Here is a 26,097-nt window from a genome sequence, read left to right on the forward strand (position 1 = left end):
TGCCAGCATTTCATTATATGGGAAAATCAGTCAATCAAAAGATTTTCCAGAGAAGCTAAACGATTTACCATTTAACCAGGCATGGCAAGGGTTTGCATTTGGCGTATTGCTTAAGGTTCTTCTTGATTTTTCACTCAGGTGGTAGAACATCATGCTTGGTGGCTTTCTTTTCTTGACCTAAAGCAGCCTATCAATGCAGTGCTGTGATATATTTATTCCAGAAGATGTATGAAGAATCTTGCGAAGTGTGGAGTTTGTGAGCTCCCAAACATAGCTCAATGTTTAACCCCGCTCCAAAGAGGATAATGCCTTTTTGCAAGAGCTTCCTTTTCTTGCATAATCTTCAGGCAACCTTCTCCTTATGTCAACCGATCCGTGTCAAAATAAGTTAAGCTTTTCACTTGGTCTGGCATTTAGGATTCCTGTTTTTTCAGACATAGAGGTGAAAACAAATCATTTTAGGAAACCTTTCAAAATGCCAAGAACTTTTGGTTGTCTTGTGTTACCCACTCTAGAGAAAAGGTGACAGAGCTTCCCATATGGTCTAGCGGTTAGGATTCCTGGTTTTCACCCAGGCGGCCTGGGTTCGACTCCCGGTATGGGAATTGTCCTTAGCTTTTCTTCTTTAGTCACCTTTTGTTCTCACCCATATAAGTAGATGTCTCCGGTTTACTATTCTATCCGCACTGGATTGAAGATTGCTCCTAGTCAGATTATAGAAATAAACATCGTATTCCAATACATCCTGGATGAGAGAATTTACTACACGTAACATTTTATGTGCACAGAACAGGACTTTTCTAAAGAACACATCAACATTCAATAAACAAAATGTTATTATTTGGCAGGGAAAAAATGACTTTTGCTTGAAATGGAAATTGTCGCTTCTGCCTAAAGCACAAGAAAGCGTCCCTTGAGGATTATATGCAGATAGATTAGTTTTTTACCAATCCAGGATCTTCCAATGACGTCATGTCTTGCAAACATGTCAAAAAATTAGATTCAATGCACCTTGCATTAACATCAAGACACTGACGCTCTAATAGTTTTACTCGTTTAAACCCTTTTAAGGCATATTGCTGATATCAAAGAAGGCCACGCCACCTTTGCAAAAACTTACTTCCTCCAAGAGCACTTTAGAACGGGTGCTTTTAGCTTCCACAAGGTTGCCAAAACCTTTCTTTTCCGTGATAGATTTTACTCCCAAGTATCTTTTGGACACAAGGAACATGACGGCAAAGGTGCCAAAAGGTCTCCAAAAATGCCAGGATTTCATTATATGGGAAAATCAGTCAATCAAAAGATTCTCCAGAGAAGCTAAACGATTTACCATTTAACCAGGCATGGCAAGGGCTTGCATTTGGCGTATTGCTTAAGGTTCTTCTTGATTTTTGACTCAGGTGGTAGAACATCATGCTTGGTGGCTTTCTTTTCTTGACCTAAAGCAGCCTATCAATGCAGTGCTGTGATATATTTATTCCAGAAGATGTATGAAGAATCTTGCGAAGTGTGGAGTTTGTGAGCTCCCAAACATAGCTCAATGTTTAACCCCGCTCCAAAGAGGATAATGCCTTTTTGCAAGAGCTTCCTTTTCTTGCATAATCTTCAGGCAACCTTCTCCTTATGTCAACCGATCCGTGTCAAAATAAGTTAAGCTTTTCACTTGGTCTGGCATTTAGGATTCCTGTTTTTTCAGACATAGAGGTGAAAACAAATCATTTTAGGAAACCTTTCAAAATGCCAAGAACTTTTGGCTGTCTTGTGTTACCCACTCTAGAAAAAAGGTGACAGAGCTTCCCATATGGTCTAGCGGTTAGGATTCCTGGTTTTCACCCAGGTGGCCCGGGTTCGACTCCCGGTATGGGAATTGTCCTTAGCTTTTCTTCTTTAGTCACATTTTAATCTCACCCATATAAGTTAATGTCTCCGGTTTACTATTCTATCCGCACTGGATTGAAGATTGCTCCTAGTCAGATTATAGAAATAAACATCGTATTCCAATACATCCTGGATGAGAGAATTTACTACACGTTACATTTTATGTGCACAGAACAGGACTTTTCTAAAGAACACATCAACATTCAATGAAAATTTTTTATTATTTGGCAGGGAAAAAATGACTTTTGCTTGAAATGGAAATTGTCGCTTCTGCCTAAAGCACAAGAAAGCGTCCCTTGAGGATTATATGCAGATAGATTAGTTTTTTACCAATCCAGGATCTTCCAATGAAGTCATGTCTTGCAAACATGTCAAAAAATTAGATTCAGTGCACCTTGCATTAACATCAAGACACTGACGCTCTAATAGTTTTACTCGTTTAAACCCTTTTAAGGCATATTGCTGATATCAAAGAAGGCCACGCCACCTTTGCAAAAACTTACTTCCTCCAAGAGCACTTTAGAACGGGTGCTTTTAGCTTCCACAAGGTTGCCAAAACCTTTCTTTTCGGTGATAGATTTTACTCCCAAGTATCTTTTGGACACAAGGAACATGACGGCAAAGGTGCCAAAAGGTCTCCAAAAATGCCAGCATTTCATTATATGGGAAAATCAGTCAATCAAAAGATTCTCCAGAGAAGCTAAACGATTTACCATTTAACCAGGCATGGCAAGGGTTTTCATTTGGCGTATTGCTTAAGGTGCTTCTTGATTTTTCACTCAGGTGGTAGAACATAATGCTTGGTGGCTTTCTTTTCTTGACCTAAAGCAGCCTATCAATGCAGTGCTGTGATATATTTATTCCAGAAGATGTATGAAGAATCTTGCGAAGTGTGGAGTTTGTGAGCTCCCAAACATAGCTCAATGTTTAACCCCGCTCCAAAGAGGATAATGCCTTTTTGCAAGAGCTTCCTTTTCTTGCATAAGCTTCAGGCAACCTTCTCCTTATGTCAACCGATCCGTGTCAAAATAAGTTAAGCTTTTCACTTGGTCTGGCATTTAGGATTCCTGTTTTTTCAGACATAGAGGTGAAAACAAATCATTTTAGGAAACCTTTCAAAATGCCAAGAACTTTTGGTTGTCTTGTGTTACCCACTCTAGAGAAAAGGTGACAGAGCTTCCCATATGGTCTAGCGGTTAGGATTCCTGGTTTTCACACAGGCGGCCCGGGTTCGACTCCCGGTATGGGAATTGTCCTTAGCTTTTCTTCTTTAGTCACCTTTTAATCTCACCCATATAAATTAATGTCTCCGGTTTACTATTCTATCCGCACTGGATTGAAGATTGCTCCTAGTCAGATTATAGAAATAAACATCGTATTCCAATACATCCTGGATGAGAGAATTTACTACACGTAACATTTTATGTTCACAGAACAGGACTTTTCTAAAGAACACATCAACATTCAATAAACAAAATGTTATTATTTGGCAGGGAAAAAATGACTTTTGCTTGAAATGGAAATTGTCGCTTCTGCCTAAAGCACAAGAAAGCGTCCCTTGAGGATTATATGCAGATAGATTCGTTTTTTACCAATCCAGGACCTTCCAATGAAGTCATGTCTTGCAAACATGTCAAAAAATTAGATTCAATGCACCTTGCATTAACATCAAGACACTGACGCTCTAATAGTTTTACTCGTTTAAACCTTTTTAAGGCATATTGCTGATATCAAAGAAGGCCACGCCACCTTTGCAAAAACTTACTTCCTCCAAGAGCACTTTAGAACGGGTACTTTTAGCTTCCGCAAGGTTGCCAAAACCTTTCTTTTCAGTGATAGATTTTAATCCCAAGTATCTTTTGGACACAAGGAACATGACGGCAAAGGTGCCAAAAGGTCTCCAAAAATGCCAGCATTTCATTATATGGGAAAATCAGTCAATCAAAAGATTCTCCAGAGAAGCTAAACGATTTACCATTTAACCAGGCATGGCAAGGGCTTGCATTTGGCGTATTGCTTAAGATTCTTCTTGATTTTTCACTCAGGTGGTAGAACATCATGCTTGGTGGCTTTCTTTTCTTGACCTAAAGCAGCCTATCAATGCAGTGCTGTGATATATTTATTCCAGAAGATGTATGAAGAATCTTGCGAAGTGTGGAGTTTGTGAGCTCCCAAACATAGCTCAATGTTTAACCCCGCTCCAAAGAGGATAATGCCTTTTTGCAAGAGCTTCCTTTTCTTGCATAATCTTCAGGCAACCTTCTCCTTATGTCAACCGATCCGTGTCAAAATAAGTTAAGCTTTTCACTTGGTCTGGCATTTAGGATTCCTGTTTTTTCAGACATAGAGGTGAAAACAAATCATTTTAGGAAACCTTTCAAAATGCCAAGAACTTTTGGTTGTCTTGTGTTACCCACTCTAGAGAAAAGGTGACAGAGCTTCCCATATGGTCTAGCGGTTAGGATTCCTGGTTTTCACCCAGGCGGCCCGGGTTCGACTCCCGGTATGGGAATTGTCCTTAGCTTTTCTTCTTTAGTCACCTTTTAATCTCACCCATATAAATTAATGTCTCCCGTTTACTATTCTATCCGCACTGGATTGAAGATTGCTCCTAGTCAGATTATAGAAATAAACATCGTATTCCAATACATCCTGGATGAGAGAATTTACTACACGTTACATTTTATGTGCACAGAACAGGACTTTTCTAAAGAACACATCAACATTCAATAAACAAAATGTTATTATTTGGCAGGGAAAAAATGACTTTTGCTTGAAATGGAAATTGTCGCTTCTGCCTAAAGCACAAGAAAGCGTCCCTTGAGGATTATATGCAGATAGATTCGTTTTTTACCAATCCAGGACCTTCCAATGAAGTCATGACTTGCAAACATGTCAAAAAATTAGATTCAATGCACCTTGCATTAACATCAAGACACTGACGCTCTAATAGTTTTACTCGTTTAAACCCTTTTAAGGCATATTGCTGATATCAAAGAAGGCCACGCCACCTTTGCAAAAACTTACTTCCTCCAAGAGCACTTTAGAACGGGTGCTTTTAGCTTCCACAAGGTTGCCAAAACCTTTCTTTTCGGTGATAGATTTTACTCCCAAGTATCTTTTGGACACAAGGAACATGACGGCAAAGGTGCCAAAAGGTCTCCAAAAATGCCAGCATTTCATTATATGGGAAAATCAGTCAATCAAAAGATTCTCCAGAGAAGCTAAACGATTTACCATTTAACCAGGCATGGCAAGGGCTTGCATTTGGCGTATTGCTTAAGGTTCTTCTTGATTTTTCACTCAGGTGGTAGAACATCATGCTTGGTGGCTTTCTTTTCTTGACCTAAAGCAGCCTATCAATGCAGTGCTGTGATATATTTATTCCAGAAGATGTATGAAGAATCTTGCGAAGTGTGGAGTTTGTGAGCTCCCAAACATAGCTCAATGTTTAACCCCGCTCCAAAGAGGATAATGCCTTTTTGCAAGAGCTTCCTTTTCTTGCATAATCTTCAGGCAACCTTCTCCTTATGTCAACCGATCCGTGTCAAAATAAGTTAAGCTTTTCACTTGGTCTGGCATTTAGGATTCCTGTTTTTTCAGACATAGAGGTGAAAACAAATCATTTTAGGAAACCTTTCAAAATGCCAAGAACTTTTGGTTGTCTTGTGTTACCCACTCTAGAGAAAAGGTGACAGAGCTTCCCATATGGTCTAGCGGTTAGGATTCCTGGTTTTCACCCAGGTGGCCCGGGTTCGACTCCCGGTATGGGAATTGTCCTTAGCTTTTCTTCTTTAGTCACCTTTTAATCTCACCCATATAAATTAATGTCTCCGGTTTAGTATTCTATCCGCACTGGATTGAAGATTGCTCCTAGTCAGATTATAGAAATAAACATCGTATTCCAATACATCCTGGATGAGAGAATTTACTACACGTTACATTTTATGTGCACAGAACAGGACTTTTCTAAAGAACACATCAACATTCAATAAACAAAATGTTATTATTTGGCAGGGAAAAAATGACTTTTGCTTGAAATGGAAATTGTCGCTTCTGCCTAAAGCACAAGAAAGCGTCCCTTGAGGATTATATGCAGATAGATTAGTTTTTTACCAATCCAGGATCTTCCAATGAAGTCATGTCTTGCAAACATGTCAAAAAATTAGATTCAGTGCACCTTGCATTAACATCAAGACACTGACGCTCTAATAGTTTTACTCGTTTAAACCCTTTTAAGGCATATTGCTGATATCAAAGAAGGCCACGCCACCTTTGCAAAAACTTACTTCCTCCAAGAGCACTTTAGAACGGGTGCTTTTAGCTTCCACAAGGTTGCCAAAACCTTTCTTTTCGGTGATAGATTTTACTCCCAAGTATCTTTTGGACACAAGGAACATGACGGCAAAGGTGCCAAAAGGTCTCCAAAAATGCCAGCATTTCATTATATGGGAAAATCAGTCAATCAAAAGATTCTCCAGAGAAGCTAAACGATTTACCATTTAACCAGGCATGGCAAGGGTTTTCATTTGGCGTATTGCTTAAGGTGCTTCTTGATTTTTCACTCAGGTGGTAGAACATAATGCTTGGTGGCTTTCTTTTCTTGACCTAAAGCAGCCTATCAATGCAGTGCTGTGATATATTTATTCCAGAAGATGTATGAAGAATCTTGCGAAGTGTGGAGTTTGTGAGCTCCCAAACATAGCTCAATGTTTAACCCCGCTCCAAAGAGGATAATGCCTTTTTGCAAGAGCTTCCTTTTCTTGCATAAGCTTCAGGCAACCTTCTCCTTATGTCAACCGATCCGTGTCAAAATAAGTTAAGCTTTTCACTTGGTCTGGCATTTAGGATTCCTGTTTTTTCAGACATAGAGGTGAAAACAAATCATTTTAGGAAACCTTTCAAAATGCCAAGAACTTTTGGTTGTCTTGTGTTACCCACTCTAGAGAAAAGGTGACAGAGCTTCCCATATGGTCTAGCGGTTAGGATTCCTGGTTTTCACACAGGCGGCCCGGGTTCGACTCCCGGTATGGGAATTGTCCTTAGCTTTTCTTCTTTAGTCACCTTTTAATCTCACCCATATAAATTAATGTCTCCGGTTTACTATTCTATCCGCACTGGATTGAAGATTGCTCCTAGTCAGATTATAGAAATAAACATCGTATTCCAATACATCCTGGATGAGAGAATTTACTACACGTAACATTTTATGTTCACAGAACAGGACTTTTCTAAAGAACACATCAACATTCAATAAACAAAATGTTATTATTTGGCAGGGAAAAAATGACTTTTGCTTGAAATGGAAATTGTCGCTTCTGCCTAAAGCACAAGAAAGCGTCCCTTGAGGATTATATGCAGATAGATTCGTTTTTTACCAATCCAGGACCTTCCAATGAAGTCATGTCTTGCAAACATGTCAAAAAATTAGATTCAATGCACCTTGCATTAACATCAAGACACTGACGCTCTAATAGTTTTACTCGTTTAAACCTTTTTAAGGCATATTGCTGATATCAAAGAAGGCCACGCCACCTTTGCAAAAACTTACTTCCTCCAAGAGCACTTTAGAACGGGTACTTTTAGCTTCCGCAAGGTTGCCAAAACCTTTCTTTTCAGTGATAGATTTTAATCCCAAGTATCTTTTGGACACAAGGAACATGACGGCAAAGGTGCCAAAAGGTCTCCAAAAATGCCAGCATTTCATTATATGGGAAAATCAGTCAATCAAAAGATTCTCCAGAGAAGCTAAACGATTTACCATTTAACCAGGCATGGCAAGGGCTTGCATTTGGCGTATTGCTTAAGATTCTTCTTGATTTTTCACTCAGGTGGTAGAACATCATGCTTGGTGGCTTTCTTTTCTTGACCTAAAGCAGCCTATCAATGCAGTGCTGTGATATATTTATTCCAGAAGATGTATGAAGAATCTTGCGAAGTGTGGAGTTTGTGAGCTCCCAAACATAGCTCAATGTTTAACCCCGCTCCAAAGAGGATAATGCCTTTTTGCAAGAGCTTCCTTTTCTTGCATAATCTTCAGGCAACCTTCTCCTTATGTCAACCGATCCGTGTCAAAATAAGTTAAGCTTTTCACTTGGTCTGGCATTTAGGATTCCTGTTTTTTCAGACATAGAGGTGAAAACAAATCATTTTAGGAAACCTTTCAAAATGCCAAGAACTTTTGGTTGTCTTGTGTTACCCACTCTAGAGAAAAGGTGACAGAGCTTCCCATATGGTCTAGCGGTTAGGATTCCTGGTTTTCACCCAGGCGGCCCGGGTTCGACTCCCGGTATGGGAATTGTCCTTAGCTTTTCTTCTTTAGTCACCTTTTGTTCTCACCCATATAAGTAGATGTCTCCGGTTTACTATTCTATCCGCACTGGATTGAAGATTGCTCCTAGTCAGATTATAGAAATAAACATCGTATTCCAATACATCCTGGATGAGAGAATTTACTACACGTTACATTTTATGTGCACAGAACAGGACTTTTCTAAAGAACACATCAACATTCAATAAACAAAATGTTATTATTTGGCAGGGAAAAAAATGACTTTTGCTTGAAATGGAAATTGTCGCTTCTGCCTAAAGCACAAGAAAGCATCCCTTGAGGATTATATGCAGATAGATTCGTTTTTTACCAATCCAGGACCTTCCAATGAAGTCATGTCTTGCAAACATGTCAAAAAATTAGATTCAATGCACCTTGCATTAACATCAAGACACTGACGCTCTAATAGTTTTACACGTTTAAACCCTTTTAAGGCATATTGCTGATATCAAAGAAGGCCACGCCACCTTTGCAAAAACTTACTTCCTCCAAGAGCACTTTAGAACGGGTACTTTTAGCTTCCGCAAGGTTGCCAAAACCTTTCTTTTCGGTGACAGATTTTACTCCCAAGTATCTTTTGGACACAAGGAACATGACGGCAAAGGTGCCAAAAGGTCTCCAAAAATGCCAGCATTTCATTATATGGGAAAATCAGTCAATCAAAAGATTTTCCAGAGAAGCTAAACGATTTACCATTTAACCAGGCATGGCAAGGGTTTGCATTTGGCGTATTGCTTAAGGTTCTTCTTGATTTTTCACTCAGGTGGTAGAACATCATGCTTGGTGGCTTTCTTTTCTTGACCTAAAGCAGCCTATCAATGCAGTGCTGTGATATATTTATTCCAGAAGATGTATGAAGAATCTTGCGAAGTGTGGAGTTTGTGAGCTCCCAAACATAGCTCAATGTTTAACCCCGCTCCAAAGAGGATAATGCCTTTTTGCAAGAGCTTCCTTTTCTTGCATAATCTTCAGGCAACCTTCTCCTTATGTCAACCGATCCGTGTCAAAATAAGTTAAGCTTTTCACTTGGTCTGGCATTTAGGATTCCTGTTTTTTCAGACATAGAGGTGAAAACAAATCATTTTAGGAAACCTTTCAAAATGCCAAGAACTTTTGGTTGTCTTGTGTTACCCACTCTAGAGAAAAGGTGACAGAGCTTCCCATATGGTCTAGCGGTTAGGATTCCTGGTTTTCACCCAGGCGGCCTGGGTTCGACTCCCGGTATGGGAATTGTCCTTAGCTTTTCTTCTTTAGTCACCTTTTGTTCTCACCCATATAAGTAGATGTCTCCGGTTTACTATTCTATCCGCACTGGATTGAAGATTGCTCCTAGTCAGATTATAGAAATAAACATCGTATTCCAATACATCCTGGATGAGAGAATTTACTACACGTAACATTTTATGTGCACAGAACAGGACTTTTCTAAAGAACACATCAACATTCAATAAACAAAATGTTATTATTTGGCAGGGAAAAAATGACTTTTGCTTGAAATGGAAATTGTCGCTTCTGCCTAAAGCACAAGAAAGCGTCCCTTGAGGATTATATGCAGATAGATTAGTTTTTTACCAATCCAGGATCTTCCAATGACGTCATGTCTTGCAAACATGTCAAAAAATTAGATTCAATGCACCTTGCATTAACATCAAGACACTGACGCTCTAATAGTTTTACTCGTTTAAACCCTTTTAAGGCATATTGCTGATATCAAAGAAGGCCACGCCACCTTTGCAAAAACTTACTTCCTCCAAGAGCACTTTAGAACGGGTGCTTTTAGCTTCCACAAGGTTGCCAAAACCTTTCTTTTCCGTGATAGATTTTACTCCCAAGTATCTTTTGGACACAAGGAACATGACGGCAAAGGTGCCAAAAGGTCTCCAAAAATGCCAGGATTTCATTATATGGGAAAATCAGTCAATCAAAAGATTCTCCAGAGAAGCTAAACGATTTACCATTTAACCAGGCATGGCAAGGGCTTGCATTTGGCGTATTGCTTAAGGTTCTTCTTGATTTTTGACTCAGGTGGTAGAACATCATGCTTGGTGGCTTTCTTTTCTTGACCTAAAGCAGCCTATCAATGCAGTGCTGTGATATATTTATTCCAGAAGATGTATGAAGAATCTTGCGAAGTGTGGAGTTTGTGAGCTCCCAAACATAGCTCAATGTTTAACCCCGCTCCAAAGAGGATAATGCCTTTTTGCAAGAGCTTCCTTTTCTTGCATAATCTTCAGGCAACCTTCTCCTTATGTCAACCGATCCGTGTCAAAATAAGTTAAGCTTTTCACTTGGTCTGGCATTTAGGATTCCTGTTTTTTCAGACATAGAGGTGAAAACAAATCATTTTAGGAAACCTTTCAAAATGCCAAGAACTTTTGGCTGTCTTGTGTTACCCACTCTAGAAAAAAGGTGACAGAGCTTCCCATATGGTCTAGCGGTTAGGATTCCTGGTTTTCACCCAGGTGGCCCGGGTTCGACTCCCGGTATGGGAATTGTCCTTAGCTTTTCTTCTTTAGTCACATTTTAATCTCACCCATATAAGTTAATGTCTCCGGTTTACTATTCTATCCGCACTGGATTGAAGATTGCTCCTAGTCAGATTATAGAAATAAACATCGTATTCCAATACATCCTGGATGAGAGAATTTACTACACGTTACATTTTATGTGCACAGAACAGGACTTTTCTAAAGAACACATCAACATTCAATGAAAATTTTTTATTATTTGGCAGGGAAAAAATGACTTTTGCTTGAAATGGAAATTGTCGCTTCTGCCTAAAGCACAAGAAAGCGTCCCTTGAGGATTATATGCAGATAGATTAGTTTTTTACCAATCCAGGATCTTCCAATGAAGTCATGTCTTGCAAACATGTCAAAAAATTAGATTCAGTGCACCTTGCATTAACATCAAGACACTGACGCTCTAATAGTTTTACTCGTTTAAACCCTTTTAAGGCATATTGCTGATATCAAAGAAGGCCACGCCACCTTTGCAAAAACTTACTTCCTCCAAGAGCACTTTAGAACGGGTGCTTTTAGCTTCCACAAGGTTGCCAAAACCTTTCTTTTCGGTGATAGATTTTACTCCCAAGTATCTTTTGGACACAAGGAACATGACGGCAAAGGTGCCAAAAGGTCTCCAAAAATGCCAGCATTTCATTATATGGGAAAATCAGTCAATCAAAAGATTCTCCAGAGAAGCTAAACGATTTACCATTTAACCAGGCATGGCAAGGGTTTTCATTTGGCGTATTGCTTAAGGTGCTTCTTGATTTTTCACTCAGGTGGTAGAACATAATGCTTGGTGGCTTTCTTTTCTTGACCTAAAGCAGCCTATCAATGCAGTGCTGTGATATATTTATTCCAGAAGATGTATGAAGAATCTTGCGAAGTGTGGAGTTTGTGAGCTCCCAAACATAGCTCAATGTTTAACCCCGCTCCAAAGAGGATAATGCCTTTTTGCAAGAGCTTCCTTTTCTTGCATAAGCTTCAGGCAACCTTCTCCTTATGTCAACCGATCCGTGTCAAAATAAGTTAAGCTTTTCACTTGGTCTGGCATTTAGGATTCCTGTTTTTTCAGACATAGAGGTGAAAACAAATCATTTTAGGAAACCTTTCAAAATGCCAAGAACTTTTGGTTGTCTTGTGTTACCCACTCTAGAGAAAAGGTGACAGAGCTTCCCATATGGTCTAGCGGTTAGGATTCCTGGTTTTCACACAGGCGGCCCGGGTTCGACTCCCGGTATGGGAATTGTCCTTAGCTTTTCTTCTTTAGTCACCTTTTAATCTCACCCATATAAATTAATGTCTCCGGTTTACTATTCTATCCGCACTGGATTGAAGATTGCTCCTAGTCAGATTATAGAAATAAACATCGTATTCCAATACATCCTGGATGAGAGAATTTACTACACGTAACATTTTATGTTCACAGAACAGGACTTTTCTAAAGAACACATCAACATTCAATAAACAAAATGTTATTATTTGGCAGGGAAAAAATGACTTTTGCTTGAAATGGAAATTGTCGCTTCTGCCTAAAGCACAAGAAAGCGTCCCTTGAGGATTATATGCAGATAGATTCGTTTTTTACCAATCCAGGACCTTCCAATGAAGTCATGTCTTGCAAACATGTCAAAAAATTAGATTCAATGCACCTTGCATTAACATCAAGACACTGACGCTCTAATAGTTTTACTCGTTTAAACCTTTTTAAGGCATATTGCTGATATCAAAGAAGGCCACGCCACCTTTGCAAAAACTTACTTCCTCCAAGAGCACTTTAGAACGGGTACTTTTAGCTTCCGCAAGGTTGCCAAAACCTTTCTTTTCAGTGATAGATTTTAATCCCAAGTATCTTTTGGACACAAGGAACATGACGGCAAAGGTGCCAAAAGGTCTCCAAAAATGCCAGCATTTCATTATATGGGAAAATCAGTCAATCAAAAGATTCTCCAGAGAAGCTAAACGATTTACCATTTAACCAGGCATGGCAAGGGCTTGCATTTGGCGTATTGCTTAAGATTCTTCTTGATTTTTCACTCAGGTGGTAGAACATCATGCTTGGTGGCTTTCTTTTCTTGACCTAAAGCAGCCTATCAATGCAGTGCTGTGATATATTTATTCCAGAAGATGTATGAAGAATCTTGCGAAGTGTGGAGTTTGTGAGCTCCCAAACATAGCTCAATGTTTAACCCCGCTCCAAAGAGGATAATGCCTTTTTGCAAGAGCTTCCTTTTCTTGCATAATCTTCAGGCAACCTTCTCCTTATGTCAACCGATCCGTGTCAAAATAAGTTAAGCTTTTCACTTGGTCTGGCATTTAGGATTCCTGTTTTTTCAGACATAGAGGTGAAAACAAATCATTTTAGGAAACCTTTCAAAATGCCAAGAACTTTTGGTTGTCTTGTGTTACCCACTCTAGAGAAAAGGTGACAGAGCTTCCCATATGGTCTAGCGGTTAGGATTCCTGGTTTTCACCCAGGCGGCCCGGGTTCGACTCCCGGTATGGGAATTGTCCTTAGCTTTTCTTCTTTAGTCACCTTTTAATCTCACCCATATAAATTAATGTCTCCCGTTTACTATTCTATCCGCACTGGATTGAAGATTGCTCCTAGTCAGATTATAGAAATAAACATCGTATTCCAATACATCCTGGATGAGAGAATTTACTACACGTTACATTTTATGTGCACAGAACAGGACTTTTCTAAAGAACACATCAACATTCAATAAACAAAATGTTATTATTTGGCAGGGAAAAAATGACTTTTGCTTGAAATGGAAATTGTCGCTTCTGCCTAAAGCACAAGAAAGCGTCCCTTGAGGATTATATGCAGATAGATTCGTTTTTTACCAATCCAGGACCTTCCAATGAAGTCATGACTTGCAAACATGTCAAAAAATTAGATTCAATGCACCTTGCATTAACATCAAGACACTGACGCTCTAATAGTTTTACTCGTTTAAACCCTTTTAAGGCATATTGCTGATATCAAAGAAGGCCACGCCACCTTTGCAAAAACTTACTTCCTCCAAGAGCACTTTAGAACGGGTGCTTTTAGCTTCCACAAGGTTGCCAAAACCTTTCTTTTCGGTGATAGATTTTACTCCCAAGTATCTTTTGGACACAAGGAACATGACGGCAAAGGTGCCAAAAGGTCTCCAAAAATGCCAGCATTTCATTATATGGGAAAATCAGTCAATCAAAAGATTCTCCAGAGAAGCTAAACGATTTACCATTTAACCAGGCATGGCAAGGGCTTGCATTTGGCGTATTGCTTAAGGTTCTTCTTGATTTTTCACTCAGGTGGTAGAACATCATGCTTGGTGGCTTTCTTTTCTTGACCTAAAGCAGCCTATCAATGCAGTGCTGTGATATATTTATTCCAGAAGATGTATGAAGAATCTTGCGAAGTGTGGAGTTTGTGAGCTCCCAAACATAGCTCAATGTTTAACCCCGCTCCAAAGAGGATAATGCCTTTTTGCAAGAGCTTCCTTTTCTTGCATAATCTTCAGGCAACCTTCTCCTTATGTCAACCGATCCGTGTCAAAATAAGTTAAGCTTTTCACTTGGTCTGGCATTTAGGATTCCTGTTTTTTCAGACATAGAGGTGAAAACAAATCATTTTAGGAAACCTTTCAAAATGCCAAGAACTTTTGGTTGTCTTGTGTTACCCACTCTAGAGAAAAGGTGACAGAGCTTCCCATATGGTCTAGCGGTTAGGATTCCTGGTTTTCACCCAGGTGGCCCGGGTTCGACTCCCGGTATGGGAATTGTCCTTAGCTTTTCTTCTTTAGTCACCTTTTAATCTCACCCATATAAATTAATGTCTCCGGTTTAGTATTCTATCCGCACTGGATTGAAGATTGCTCCTAGTCAGATTATAGAAATAAACATCGTATTCCAATACATCCTGGATGAGAGAATTTACTACACGTTACATTTTATGTGCACAGAACAGGACTTTTCTAAAGAACACATCAACATTCAATAAACAAAATGTTATTATTTGGCAGGGAAAAAATGACTTTTGCTTGAAATGGAAATTGTCGCTTCTGCCTAAAGCACAAGAAAGCGTCCCTTGAGGATTATATGCAGATAGATTAGTTTTTTACCAATCCAGGACCTTCCAATGAAGTCATGTCTTGCAAACATGTCAAAAAATTAGATTCAATGCACCTTGCATTAACATCAAGACACTGACGCTCTAATAGTTTTACTCGTTTAAACCCTTTTAAGGCATATTGCTGATATCAAAGAAGACCACGCCACCTTTGCAAAAACTTACTTCCTCCAAGAGCACTTTAGAACGGGTACTTTTAGCTTCCGCAAGGTTGCCAAAACCTTTCTTTTCGGTGATAGATTTTACTCCCAAGTATCTTTTGGACACAAGGAACATGACGGCAAAGGTGCCAAAAGGTCTCCAAAAATGCCAGCATTTCATTATATGGGAAAATCAGTCAATCAAAAGATTCTCCAGAGAAGCTAAACGATTTACCATTTAACCAGGCATGGCAAGGGTTTGCATTTGGCATATTGCTTAAGGTTCTTCTTGATTTTTCACTCAGGTGGTAGAACATCATGCTTGGTGGCTTTCTTTTCTTGACCTAAAGCAGCCTATCAATGCAGTGCTGTGATATATTTATTCCAGAAGATGTATGAAGAATCTTGCGAAGTGTGGAGTTTGTGAGCTCCAAAACATAGCTCAATGTTTAACCCCGCTCCAAAGAGGATAATGCCTTTTTGCAAGAGCTTCCTTTTCTTGCATAATCTTCAGGCAACCTTCTCCTTATGTCAACCGATCCGTGTCAAAATAAGTTAAGCTTTTCACTTGGTCTGGCATTTAGGATTCCTGTTTTTTCAGACATAGAGGTGAAAACAAATCATTTTAGGAAACCTTTCAAAATGCCAAGAACTTTTGGTTGTCTTGTGTTACCCACTCTAGAGAAAAGGTGACAGAGCTTCCCATATGGTCTAGCGGTTAGGATTCCTGGTTTTCACCCAGGTGGACCGGGTTCGACTCCTGGTATGGGAATTGTCATTAGCTTTTCTTCTTTAGTCACCTTTTGTTCTCACCCATATAAGTAGATGTCTCCGGTTTACTATTCTATCCGCACTGGATTGAAGATTGCTCCTAGTCAGATTATAGAAATAAACATCGTATTCCAAAACATCCTGGATGAGAGAATTTACTACACGTTACATTTTATGTGCACAGAACAGGACTTTTCTAAAGAACACATCAACATTCAATAAACAAAATGTTATTATTTGGCAGGGAAAAAATGACTTTTGCTTGAAATGGAAATTGTCGCTTCTGCCTAAAGCACAAGAAAGCGTCCCTTGAGGATTATATGCAGATAGATTAGTTTTTTACCAATCCAGGACCTTCCAATGAAGTCATGTCTTGCAAACATGTCAAAAAATTAGATTCAATGCACCTTGCATTAACATCAAGACACTGACGCTCTAATAGTTTTACTCGTTTAAACCCTTTTAAGGCATATTGCTGATATCAAAGAAGGCCACGCCACCTTTGCAAAAACTTACTTCCTCCAAGAGCACTTTAGAACGGGTACTTTTAGCTTCCGCAAGGTTGCCAAAACCTTTCTTTTCGGTGACAGATTTTACTCCCAAGTATCTTTTGGACACAAGGAACATGACGGCAAAGGTGCCAAAAGGTCTCCAAAAATGCCAGCATTTCATTATATGGGAAAATCAGTCAATCAAAAGATTCTCCAGAGAAGCTAAACGATTTACCATTTAACCAGGCATGGCAAGGGTTTGCATTTGGCGTATTGCTTAAGGTTCTTCTTGATTTTTCACTCAGGTGGTAGAACATCATGCTTGGTGGCTTTCTTTTCTTGACCTAAAGCAGCCTATCAATGCAGTGCTGTGATATATTTATTCCAGAAGATGTATGAAGAATCTTGCGAAGTGTGGAGTTTGTGAGCTCCCAAACATAGCTCAATGTTTAACCCCGCTCCAAAGAGGATAATGCCTTTTTGCAAGAGCTTCCTTTTCTTGCATAATCTTCAGGCAACCTTCTCCTTATGTCAACCGATCCGTGTCAAAATAAGTTAAGCTTTTCACTTGGTCTGGCATTTAGGATTCCTGTTTTTTCAGACATAGAGGTGAAAACAAATCATTTTAGGAAACCTTTCAAAATGCCAAGAACTTTTGGTTGTCTTGTGTTACCCACTCTAGAGAAAAGGTGACAGAGCTTCCCATATGGTCTAGCGGTTAGGATTCCTGGTTTTCACCCAGGCGGCCTGGGTTCGACTCCCGGTATGGGAATTGTCCTTAGCTTTTCTTCTTTAGTCACCTTTTGTTCTCACCCATATAAGTAGATGTCTCCGGTTTACTATTCTATCCGCACTGGATTGAAGATTGCTCCTAGTCAGATTATAGAAATAAACATCGTATTCCAATACATCCTGGATGAGAGAATTTACTACACGTTACATTTTATGTGCACAGAACAGGACTTTTCTAAAGAACACATCAACATTCAATAAACAAAATGTTATTATTTGGCAGGGAAAAAATGACTTTTGCTTGAAATGGAAATTGTCGCTTCTGCCTAAAGCACAAGAAAGCGTCCCTTGAGGATTATATGCAGATAGATTAGTTTTTTACCAATCCAGGACCTTCCAATGAAGTCATGTCTTGCAAACATGTCAAAAAATTAGATTCAATGCACCTTGCATTAACATCACGACACTGACGCTCTAATAGTTTTACTCGTTTAAACCCTTTTAAGGCATATTGCTGATATCAAAGAAGACCACGCCACCTTTGCAAAAACTTACTTCCTCCAAGAGCACTTTAGAACGGGTACTTTTAGCTTCCGCAAGGTTGCCAAAACCTTTCTTTTCGGTGATAGATTTTACTCCCAAGTATCTTTTGGACACAAGGAACATGACGGCAAAGGTGCCAAAAGGTCTCCAAAAATGCCAGCATTTCATTATATGGGAAAATCAGTCAATCAAAAGATTCTCCAGAGAAGCTAAACGATTTACCATTTAACCAGGCATGGCAAGGGTTTGCATTTGGCATATTGCTTAAGGTTCTTCTTGATTTTTCACTCAGGTGGTAGAACATCATGCTTGGTGGCTTTCTTTTCTTGACCTAAAGCAGCCTATCAATGCAGTGCTGTGATATATTTATTCCAGAAGATGTATGAAGAATCTTGCGAAGTGTGGAGTTTGTGAGCTCCAAAACATAGCTCAATGTTTAACCCCGCTCCAAAGAGGATAATGCCTTTTTGCAAGAGCTTCCTTTTCTTGCATAATCTTCAGGCAACCTTCTCCTTATGTCAACCGATCCGTGTCAAAATAAGTTAAGCTTTTCACTTGGTCTGGCATTTAGGATTCCTGTTTTTTCAGACATAGAGGTGAAAACAAATCATTTTAGGAAACCTTTCAAAATGCCAAGAACTTTTGGTTGTCTTGTGTTACCCACTCTAGAGAAAAGGTGACAGAGCTTCCCATATGGTCTAGCGGTTAGGATTCCTGGTTTTCACCCAGGCGGCCTGGGTTCGACTCCCGGTATGGGAATTGTCCTTAGCTTTTCTTCTTTAGTCACATTTTAATCTCACCCATATAAGTTAATGTCTCCGGTTTACTATTCTATCCGCACTGGATTGAAGATTGCTCCTAGTCAGATTATAGAAATAAACATCGTATTCCAATACATCCTGGATGAGAGAATTTACTACACGTTACATTTTATGTGCACAGAACAGGACTTTTCTAAAGAACACATCAACATTCAATAAAAATTTTTTATTATTTGGCAGGGAAAAAATGACTTTTGCTTGAAATGGAAATTGTCGCTTCTGCCTAAAGCACAAGAAAGTGTCCCTTGAGGATTATATGCAGATAGATTAGTTTTTTACCAATCCAGGATCTTCCAATGAAGTCATGTCTTGCAAACATGTCAAAAAATTAGATTCAATGCACCTTGCATTAACATCAAGACACTGACGCTCTAATAGTTTTACTCGTTTAAACCCTTTTAAGGCATATTGCTGATATCAAAGAAGACCACGCCACCTTTGCAAAAACTTACTTCCTCCAAGAGCACTTTAGAACGGGTACTTTTAGCTTCCGCAAGGTTGCCAAAACCTTTCTTTTCGGTGATAGATTTTACTCCCAAGTATCTTTTGGACACAAGGAACATGACGGCAAAGGTGCCAAAAGGTCTCCAAAAATGCCAGCATTTCATTATATGGGAAAATCAGTCAATCAAAAGATTCTCCAGAGAAGCTAAACGATTTACCATTTAACCAGGCATGGCAAGGGTTTGCATTTGGCGTATTGCTTAAGGTTCTTCTTGATTTTTCACTCAGGTGGTAGAACATAATGCTTGGTGGCTTTCTTTTCTTGACCTAAAGCAGCCTATCAATGCAGTGCTGTGATATATTTATTCCAGAAGATGTATGAAGAATCTTGCGAAGTGTGGAGTTTGTGAGCTCCCAAACATAGCTCAATGTTTAACCCTGCTCCAAAGAGGATAATGCCTTTTTGCAAGAGCTTCCTTTTCTTGCATAATCTTCAGGCAACCTTCTCCTTATGTCAACCGATCCGTGTCAAAATAAGTTAAGCTTTTCACTTGGTCTGGCATTTAGGATTCCTGTTTTTTCAGACATAGAGGTGAAAACAAATCATTTTAGGAAACCTTTCAAAATGCCAAGAACTTTTGGTTGTCTTGTGTTACCCACTCTAGAGAAAAGGTGACAGAGCTTCCCATATGGTCTAGCGGTTAGGATTCCTGGTTTTCACCCAGGCGGCCCGGGTTCGACTCCCGGTATGGGAATTGTCCTTAGCTTTTCTTCTTTAGTCACATTTTAATCTCACCCATATAAGTTAATGTCTCCAGTTTACTATTCTATCCGCACTGGATTGAAGATTGCTCCTAGTCAGATTATAGAAATAAACATCGTATTCCAATACATCCTGGATGAGAGAATTTACTACACGTAACATTTTATGTGCACAGAACAGGACTTTTCTAAAGAACACATCAACATTCAATGAAAAATTTTTATTATTTGGCAGGGAAAAAATGACTTTTGCTTGAAATGGAAATTGTCGCTTCTGCCTAAAGCACAAGAAAGCGTCCCTTGAGGATTATATGCAGATAGATTAGTTTTTTTACCAATCCAGGACCTTCCAATGAAGTCATGTCTTGCAAACATGTCAAAAAATTAGATTCAATGCACCTTGCATTAACATCAAGACACTGACGCTCTAATAGTTTTACTCGTTTAAACCCTTTTAAGGCATATTGCTGATATCAAAGAAGGCCACGCCACCTTTGCAAAAACTTACTTCCTCCAAGAACACTTTAGAACGGGTGCTTTTAGCTTCCACAAGGTTGCCAAAACCTTTCTTTTCGGTGATAGATTTTACTCCCAAGTATCTTTTGGACACAAGGAACATGACGGCAAAGGTGCCAAAAGGTCTCCAAAAATGCCAGCATTTCATTATATGGGAAAATCAGTCAATCAAAAGATTCTCCAGAGAAGCTAAACGATTTACCATTTAACCAGGCATGGCAAGGGTTTGCATTTGGCGTATTGCTTAAGGTTCTTCTTGATTTTTCACTCAGGTGGTAGAACATAATGCTTGGTGGCTTTCTTTTCTTGACCTAAAGCAGCCTATCAATGCAGTGCTGTGATATATTTATTCCAGAAGATGTATGAAGAATCTTGCGAAGTGTGGAGTTTGTGAGCTCCCAAACATAGCTCAATGTTTAACCCCGCTCCAAAGAGGATAATGCCTTTTTGCAAGAGCTTCCTTTTCTTGCATAATCTTCAGGCAACCTTCTCCTTATGTCAACCGATCCGTGTCAAAATAAGTTAAGCTTTTCACTTGGTCTGGCATTTAGGATTCCTGTTTTTTCAGACATAGAGGTGAAAACAAATCATTTTAGGAAACCTTTCAAAATGCCAAGAACTTTTGGTTGTCTTGTGTTACCCACTCTAGAGAAAAGGTGACAGAGCTTCCCATATGGTCTAGCGGTTAGGATTCCTGGTTTTCACCCAGGCGGCCCGGGTTCGACTCCCGGTATGGGAATTGTCCTTAGCTTTTCTTCTTTAATCACATTTTAATCTCACCCATATAAGTTAATGTCTCCAGTTTACTATTCTATCCGCACTGGGTTGAAGATTGCTCCTAGTCAGATTATAGAAATAAACATCGTATTCCAATACATCCTGGATGAGAGAATTTACTACACGTAATATTTTATGTGCACAGAACAGGACTTTTCTAAAGAACACATCAACATTCAATGAAATTTTTTTATTATTTGGCAGGGAAAAAATGACTTTTGCTTGAAATGGAAATTGTCGCTTCTGCCTAAAGCACAAGAAAGCGTCCCTTGAGGATTATATGCAGATAGATTAGTTTTTTTACCAATCCAGGACCTTCCAATGAAGTCATGTCTTGCAAACATGTCAAAAAATTAGATTCAATGCACCTTGCATTAACATCAAGACACTGACGCTCTAATAGTTTTACTCGTTTAAACCCTTTTAAGGCATATTGCTGATATCAAAGAAGGCCACGCCACCTTTGCAAAAACTTACTTCCTCCAAGAGCACTTTAGAACGGGTGCTTTTAGCTTACACAAGGTTGCCAAAACCTTTCTTTTCGGTGATAGATTTTACTCCCAAGTATCTTTTGGACACAAGGAACATGACGGCAAAGGTGCAAAAAGGTCTCCAAAAATGCCAGCATTTCATTATATGGGAAAATCAGTCAATCAAAAGATTCTCCAGAGAAGCTAAACGATTTACCATTTAACCAGGCATGGCAAGGGTTTGCATTTGGCGTATTGCTTAAGGTTCTTCTTGATTTTTCACTCAGGTGGTAGAACATCATGCTTGGTGGCTTTCTTTTCTTGACCTAAAGCAGCCTATCAATGCAGTGCTGTGATATATTTATTCCAGAAGATGTATGAAGAATCTTGCGAAGTGTGGAGTTTGTGAGCTCCCAAACATAGCTCAATGTTTAACCCCGCTCCAAAGAGGATAATGCCTTTTTGCAAGAGCTTCCTTTTCTTGCATAATCTTCAGGCAACCTTCTCCTTATGTCAACCGATCCGTGTCAAAATAAGTTAAGCTTTTCACTTGGTCTGGCATTTAGGATTCCTGTTTTTTCAGACATAGAGGTGAAAACAAATCATTTTAGGAAACCTTTCAAAATGCCAAGAACTTTTGGTTGTCTTGTGTTACCCACTCTAGAGAAAAGGTGACAGAGCTTCCCATATGGTCTAGCGGTTAGGATTCCTGGTTTTCACCCAGGCGGCCTGGGTTCGACTCCCGGTATGGGAATTGCCCTTAGCTTTTCTTCTTTAGTCACATTTTAATCTCACCCATATAAGTTAATGTCTCCGGTTTACTATTCTATCCGCACTGGATTGAAGATTGCTCCTAGTCAGATTATAGAAATAAACATCGTATTCCAATACATCCTGGATGAGAGAAATTACTACACGTAATATTTTATGTGCACAGAACAGGACTTTTCTAAAGAACACATCAACATTCAATGAAATTTTTTTATTATTTGGCAGGGGAAAAATGACTTTTGCTTGAAATGGAAATTGTCGCTTCTGCCTAAAGCACAAGAAAGCGTCCCTTGAGGATTATATGCAGATAGATTAGTTTTTTACCAATCCAGGACCTTCCAATGAAGTCATGTCTTGCAAACATGTCAAAAAATTAGATTCAATGCACCTTGCATTAACATCAAGACACTGACGCTCTAATAGTTTTACTCGTTTAAACCCTTTTAAGGCATATTGCTGATATCAAAGAAAGCCATGCCACCTTTGCAAAAACTTACTTCCTCCAAGAGCACTTTAGAACGGGTACTTTTAGCTTCCGCAAGGTTGCCAAAACCTTTCTTTTCGGTGACAGATTTTACTCCCAAGTATCTTTTGGACACAAGGAACATGACGGCAAAGGTGCCAAAAGGTCTCCAAAAATGCCAGCATTTCATTATATGGGAAAATCAGTCAATCAAAAGATTCTCCAGAGAAGCTAAACGATTTACCATTTAACCAGGCATGGCAAGGGCTTGCATTTGGCGTATTGCTTAAGGTTCTTCTTGATTTTTCACTCAGGTGGTAGAACATCATGCTTGGTGGCTTTCTTTTCTTGACCTAAAGCAGCCTATCAATGCAGTGCTGTGATATATTTATTCCAGAAGATGTATGAAGAATCTTGCGAAGTGTGGAGTTTGTGAGCTCCCAAACATAGCTCAATGTTTAACCCCGCTCCAAAGAGGATAATGCCTTTTTGCAAGAGCTTCCTTTTCTTGCATAATCTTCAGGCAACCTTCTCCTTATGTCAACCGATCCGTGTCCAAATAAGTTAAGCTTTTCACTTGGTCTGGCATTTAGGATTCCTGTTTTTTCAGACATAGAGGTGAAAACAAATCATTTTAGGAAACCTTTCAAAATGCCAAGAACTTTTGATTGTCTTGTGTTACCCACTCTAGAGAAAAGGTGACAGAGCTTCCCATATGGTCTAGCGGTTAGGATTCCTGGTTTTCACCCAGGCGGCCCGGGTTCGACTCCCGGTATGGGAATTGCCCTTAGCTTTTCTTCTTTAGTCACATTTTAATCTCACCCATATAAGTTAATGTCTCCGGTTTACTATTCTATCCGCACTGGATTGAAGATTGCTCCTAGTCAGATTATAGAAATAAACATCGTATTCCAATACATCCTGGATGAGAGAAATTACTACACGTAATATTTTATGTGCACAGAACAGGACTTTTCTAAAGAACACATCAACATTCAATGAAATTTTTTTATTATTTGGCAGGGGAAAAATGACTTTTGCTTGAAATGGAAATTGTCGCTTCTGCCTAAAGCACAAGAAAGCGTCCCTTGAGGATTATATGCAGATAGATTAGTTTTTTACCAATCCAGGACCTTCCAATGAAGTCATGTCTTGCAAACATGTCAAAAAATTAGATTCAATGCACCTTGCATTAACATCAAGACACTGACGCTCTAATAGTTTTACTCGTTTAAACCCTTTTAAGGCATATTGCTGATATCAAAGAAAGCCATGCCACCTTTGCAAAAACTTACTTCCTCCAAGAGCACTTTAGAACGGGTACTTTTAGCTTCCGCAAGGTTGCCAAAACCTTTCTTTTCGGTGACAGATTTTACTCCCAAGTATCTTTTGGACACAAGGAACATGACGGCAAAGGTGCCAAAAGGTCTCCAAAAATGCCAGCATTTCATTATATGGGAAAATCAGTCAATCAAAAGATTCTCCAGAGAAGCTAAACGATTTACCATTTAACCAGGCATGGCAAGGGCTTGCATTTGGCGTATTGCTTAAGGTTCTTCTTGATTTTTCACTCAGGTGGTAGAACATCATGCTTGGTGGCTTTCTTTTCTTGACCTAAAGCAGCCTATCAATGCAGTGCTGTGATATATTTATTCCAGAAGATGTATGAAGAATCTTGCGAAGTGTGGAGTTTGTGAGCTCCCAAACATAGCTCAATGTTTAACCCCGCTCCAAAGAGGATAATGCCTTTTTGCAAGAGCTTCCTTTTCTTGCATAATCTTCAGGCAACCTTCTCCTTATGTCAACCGATCCGTGTCCAAATAAGTTAAGCTTTTCACTTGGTCTGGCATTTAGGATTCCTGTTTTTTCAGACATAGAGGTGAAAACAAATCATTTTAGGAAACCTTTCAAAATGCCAAGAACTTTTGATTGTCTTGTGTTACCCACTCTAGAGAAAAGGTGACAGAGCTTCCCATATGGTCTAGCGGTTAGGATTCCTGGTTTTCACCCAGGCGGCCCGGGTTCGACTCCCGGTATGGGAATTGTCCTTAGCTTTTCTTCTTTAATCACCTTTTAATCTCACCCATATAAGTTAATGTCTCCGGTTTACTATTCTATCCGCACTGGATTGAAGATTGCTCCTAGTCAGATTATAGAAATAAACATCGTATTCCAATACATCCTGGATGAGAGAATTTACTACACGTAACATTTTATGTGCACAGAACAGGACTTTTCTAAAGAACACATCAACATTCAATAAAAAATTTTTATTATTTGGCAGGGAAAAAATGACTTTTGCTTGAAATGGAAATTGTCGCTTCTGCCTAAAGCACAAGAAAGCGTCCCTTGAGGATTATATGCAGATAGATTAGTTTTTTTACCAATCCAGGACCTTCCAATGAAGTCATGTCTTGCAAACATGTCAAAAAATTAGATTCAATGCACCTTGCATTAACATCAAGACACTGACGCTCTAATAGTTTTACTCGTTTAAACCCTTTTAAGGCATATTGCTGATATCAAAGAAGGCCACGCCACCTTTGCAAAAACTTACTTCCTCCAAGAGCACTTTAGAACGGGTACTTTTAGCTTCCGCAAGGTTGCCAAAACCTTTCTTTTCGGTGACAGATTTTACTCCCAAGTATCTTTTGGACACAAGGAACATGACGGCAAAGGTGCCAAAAGGTCTCCAAAAATGCCAGCATTTCATTATATGGGAAAATCAGTCAATCAAAAGATTCTCCAGAGAAGCTAAACGATTTACCATTTAACCAGGCATGGCAAGGGTTTGCATTTGGCGTATTGCTTAAGATTCTTCTTGATTTTTCACTCAGGTGGTAGAACATCATGCTTGGTGGCTTTCTTTTCTTGACCTAAAGCAGCCTATCAATGCAGTGCTGTGATATATTTATTCCAGAAGATGTATGAAGAATCTTGCGAAGTGTGGAGTTTGTGAGCTCCCAAACATAGCTCAATGTTTAACCCCGCTCCAAAGAGGATAATGCCTTTTTGCAAGAGCTTCCTTTTCTTGCATAATCTTCAGGCAACCTTCTCCTTATGTCAACCGATCCGTGTCAAAATAAGTTAAGCTTTTCACTTGGTCTGGCATTTAGGATTCCTGTTTTTTCAGACATAGAGGTGAAAACAAATCATTTTAGGAAACCTTTCAAAATGCCAAGAACTTTTGGTTGTCTTGTGTTACCCACTCTAGAGAAAAGGTGACAGAGCTTCCCATATGGTCTAGCGGTTAGGATTCCTGGTTTTCACCCAGGCGGCCCTTTTAAGGCATATTGCTGATATCAAAGAAGGCCACGCCACCTTTGCAAAAACTTACTTCCTCCAAGAGCACTTTAGAACGGGTACTTTTAGCTTCCGCAAGGTTGCCAAAACCTTTCTTTTCGGTGATGCCAAGAACTTTTGGTTGTCTTGTGTTACCCACTCTAGAGGAAAGGTGACAGAGCTTCCCATATGGTCTAGCGGTTAGGATTCCTGGTTTTCGCCCAGGCGGTCCGGGTTCGACTCCCGGTATGGGAATTGTCCTTAGCTTTTCTTCTTTA

The 26,097-nt window shown here is 39.4% G+C and overlaps 17 non-coding genes across 17 annotated transcripts; all 17 read left to right on the plus strand.

Annotated features, from left to right (window-relative positions):
- Window positions 1-533: 533 nt before the first annotated feature.
- Window positions 534-605, plus strand: TRNAE-UUC (transfer RNA glutamic acid (anticodon UUC)). Its single transcript has one exon. It is a non-coding gene; the product is annotated as a tRNA-Glu (tRNA).
- A 1,190-nt stretch (window positions 606-1,795) lies between these two features.
- TRNAE-UUC (transfer RNA glutamic acid (anticodon UUC)) lies at window positions 1,796-1,867 on the plus strand. The gene has a single exon. It is a non-coding gene; the product is annotated as a tRNA-Glu (tRNA).
- A 2,451-nt stretch (window positions 1,868-4,318) lies between these two features.
- On the plus strand, window positions 4,319-4,390 carry TRNAE-UUC (transfer RNA glutamic acid (anticodon UUC)). Its single transcript has one exon. It is a non-coding gene; the product is annotated as a tRNA-Glu (tRNA).
- Window positions 4,391-5,580: 1,190 nt separating this feature from the next.
- TRNAE-UUC (transfer RNA glutamic acid (anticodon UUC)) lies at window positions 5,581-5,652 on the plus strand. Its single transcript has one exon. It is a non-coding gene; the product is annotated as a tRNA-Glu (tRNA).
- Window positions 5,653-8,104: 2,452 nt separating this feature from the next.
- TRNAE-UUC (transfer RNA glutamic acid (anticodon UUC)) lies at window positions 8,105-8,176 on the plus strand. Its single transcript has one exon. It is a non-coding gene; the product is annotated as a tRNA-Glu (tRNA).
- A 1,191-nt stretch (window positions 8,177-9,367) lies between these two features.
- On the plus strand, window positions 9,368-9,439 carry TRNAE-UUC (transfer RNA glutamic acid (anticodon UUC)). Its single transcript has one exon. It is a non-coding gene; the product is annotated as a tRNA-Glu (tRNA).
- Window positions 9,440-10,629: 1,190 nt separating this feature from the next.
- TRNAE-UUC (transfer RNA glutamic acid (anticodon UUC)) lies at window positions 10,630-10,701 on the plus strand. The gene has a single exon. It is a non-coding gene; the product is annotated as a tRNA-Glu (tRNA).
- A 2,451-nt stretch (window positions 10,702-13,152) lies between these two features.
- Window positions 13,153-13,224, plus strand: TRNAE-UUC (transfer RNA glutamic acid (anticodon UUC)). Its single transcript has one exon. It is a non-coding gene; the product is annotated as a tRNA-Glu (tRNA).
- Window positions 13,225-14,414: 1,190 nt separating this feature from the next.
- Window positions 14,415-14,486, plus strand: TRNAE-UUC (transfer RNA glutamic acid (anticodon UUC)). The gene has a single exon. It is a non-coding gene; the product is annotated as a tRNA-Glu (tRNA).
- Window positions 14,487-16,938: 2,452 nt separating this feature from the next.
- Window positions 16,939-17,010, plus strand: TRNAE-UUC (transfer RNA glutamic acid (anticodon UUC)). The gene has a single exon. It is a non-coding gene; the product is annotated as a tRNA-Glu (tRNA).
- A 1,190-nt stretch (window positions 17,011-18,200) lies between these two features.
- On the plus strand, window positions 18,201-18,272 carry TRNAE-UUC (transfer RNA glutamic acid (anticodon UUC)). The gene has a single exon. It is a non-coding gene; the product is annotated as a tRNA-Glu (tRNA).
- Window positions 18,273-19,461: 1,189 nt separating this feature from the next.
- Window positions 19,462-19,533, plus strand: TRNAE-UUC (transfer RNA glutamic acid (anticodon UUC)). The gene has a single exon. It is a non-coding gene; the product is annotated as a tRNA-Glu (tRNA).
- A 1,190-nt stretch (window positions 19,534-20,723) lies between these two features.
- Window positions 20,724-20,795, plus strand: TRNAE-UUC (transfer RNA glutamic acid (anticodon UUC)). Its single transcript has one exon. It is a non-coding gene; the product is annotated as a tRNA-Glu (tRNA).
- A 1,190-nt stretch (window positions 20,796-21,985) lies between these two features.
- TRNAE-UUC (transfer RNA glutamic acid (anticodon UUC)) lies at window positions 21,986-22,057 on the plus strand. Its single transcript has one exon. It is a non-coding gene; the product is annotated as a tRNA-Glu (tRNA).
- A 1,189-nt stretch (window positions 22,058-23,246) lies between these two features.
- TRNAE-UUC (transfer RNA glutamic acid (anticodon UUC)) lies at window positions 23,247-23,318 on the plus strand. The gene has a single exon. It is a non-coding gene; the product is annotated as a tRNA-Glu (tRNA).
- Window positions 23,319-24,507: 1,189 nt separating this feature from the next.
- Window positions 24,508-24,579, plus strand: TRNAE-UUC (transfer RNA glutamic acid (anticodon UUC)). The gene has a single exon. It is a non-coding gene; the product is annotated as a tRNA-Glu (tRNA).
- A 1,423-nt stretch (window positions 24,580-26,002) lies between these two features.
- TRNAE-UUC (transfer RNA glutamic acid (anticodon UUC)) lies at window positions 26,003-26,074 on the plus strand. Its single transcript has one exon. It is a non-coding gene; the product is annotated as a tRNA-Glu (tRNA).
- The last annotated feature ends 23 nt before the right edge of the window (window positions 26,075-26,097 follow it).

This window comes from Pelobates fuscus, chromosome 3, assembly GCF_036172605.1.
Source record: "Pelobates fuscus isolate aPelFus1 chromosome 3, aPelFus1.pri, whole genome shotgun sequence".
In the NCBI taxonomy this organism is placed as follows: domain Eukaryota; kingdom Metazoa; phylum Chordata; class Amphibia; order Anura; family Pelobatidae; genus Pelobates; species Pelobates fuscus.